The following is a 2,039-nucleotide window of genomic DNA, read 5'->3' on the forward strand; positions in this document are numbered from 1 at the left end:
TTAAACATTGTATACATATTAATTGCCTGTCTCCCAGTCATTGACTTTTATTATTATTATGTCATTGTCTACATAGGGTATAATTTAAATAGCATGGTTTATCTTAATATGTGATTAATGACATTTTATTATAATATCAAAGCACCCAAAATGTTTATTTATTTCCCTTCTCATTCTCTTTCACAGTTCAGGCTGGTTTAGCTTATATTCACCAAAAAGTGAAGTGTAGCCTAGATTAAAACAGCAATAAACAAAAGGACAAAGTTGATTAAAATAGCCATGTTCATGAACACTTTTTGAAGACAGTAGTATTATACAGTGACATAATACTTTAGTTTTAGGTTATGCAACGGCCCCTGGTTCTAGTGTTAATCACATATTAAGAAAAAACAATGTTATGAGGATAGTACGTTAGAATGATGTGGAAATAGGGAGAGTAGTCCATATTTATTATACTGAACACATTTCTGGCCCGAATGTACTCGATCGTGAACATTATATCAATTCTCATTGACTCCTTCTGAGTAGTCCATAGCACATTGATAGAGTCCATGAACATATTTTATATACTCATAGATTCCTTCTGCTGTTGCACTGCAATGCAAGCAAGAACTCATTTGGTTATGCAGCGAAGAGATCCTTGTTGTGCTCTGCATTTGCATTGCAAACACAATCTTTCGCTGTGTACTGAAGAGCAGCAGCTATGTACGCGATGCATTGCGGTTTATACAAGAACTAACTCCCTTGCACTGATGCACTTGATCACCAACAACTTATTGCATTGGATTGCACACAAGACCTCTCACTCTGCATAGAAGAACAACATTTAAGCTATGCACTTGTTGCGATACATTGCACACAAGAACTAACTCATTCCCACTGTGCAGAGATATAAGTGCTTTTGCAGTGAAGAGATAACATATGTGTTTGCTTTGCATTGCATACAACAGCTAACTGATTAATTTGTGGGAAGAATAACATATAAACTAACTCATTCTGACGTGCATTGAAGAGATACAATGTTGCATGATATACGGGCAATGTTTCATTTCATTGGCATGCTAGAAACTAAGTTATCCGTTGCACATTGAAAAATATCCTATAATCTATGAGATAATTCGTATGTGCTGTTGCATTGCAAGCGACAACGATCTAAACGAGGTCCTTTGAAGAATAACATATTGCAGTTTTATTTAACTGCTTACACACAAAAGTCCTTACTTGTCACACAATTTCTGAAAACTGACACTCAAACACCAGAACTAACTTGATCCTTTGCACATTGAATAATAGCATGTAATCTATGCATTCATTTCATTGCTTCTTGTATTCAAGTATTCATTGTGCTCTTTTTCATTGCATGGCACATACGACCTCTTGCTGTGCATTGAAGAACAGCATTTAAACTATGCACTATGTACAATGCATACAAGAAATATCTCATTCAAGTTGTGCAACGAAGAGATAACATATGTGATCTTGTATTGCACTGGGCACACGCGATAGCGATGTGCTCTGAAGAATAACATTGTACTCATTATGCACTCATTGAATTGTAATGCATACAAAGAACTAACTTATTCCACCGTGTATTGAAGAGATAACATGTGTGTTGTTGCATTGCATTGCATAAAAATATCTAACAATCCGATGCACATTGAAGAATAGAGGTAACGTGTCGTTGCATTGCAATGCATTCAAGATGTAACTTATTAATTTGTGCAGTACATAGCAACGATGTGTTTTTCGCATTGCATTGCACGCGATCAGAATGTTCTCTGAAGAATGCAATGAAGAATTTTTTTTGTGCAGTGTGAAGTAGACAACACATATAACACTAAGCTGAGCTCTTGCATTGCATTATATAAAACATCTAACTTATTCGTGCACTGAAGAGATATCACATGTGTCGCATTGCACAAACGATCTAACGTTGTGCATTGAAGAATAACATATAGGTTATGCACTTTTTGCATTGTAATCGCATACTAGAACTAGTCGCCTATTACAATGAAGACATAACATATGTGCTGTATGCA

This window comes from Chanodichthys erythropterus, chromosome 20, assembly GCF_024489055.1.
Source record: "Chanodichthys erythropterus isolate Z2021 chromosome 20, ASM2448905v1, whole genome shotgun sequence".
Classification (NCBI taxonomy): domain Eukaryota; kingdom Metazoa; phylum Chordata; class Actinopteri; order Cypriniformes; family Xenocyprididae; genus Chanodichthys; species Chanodichthys erythropterus.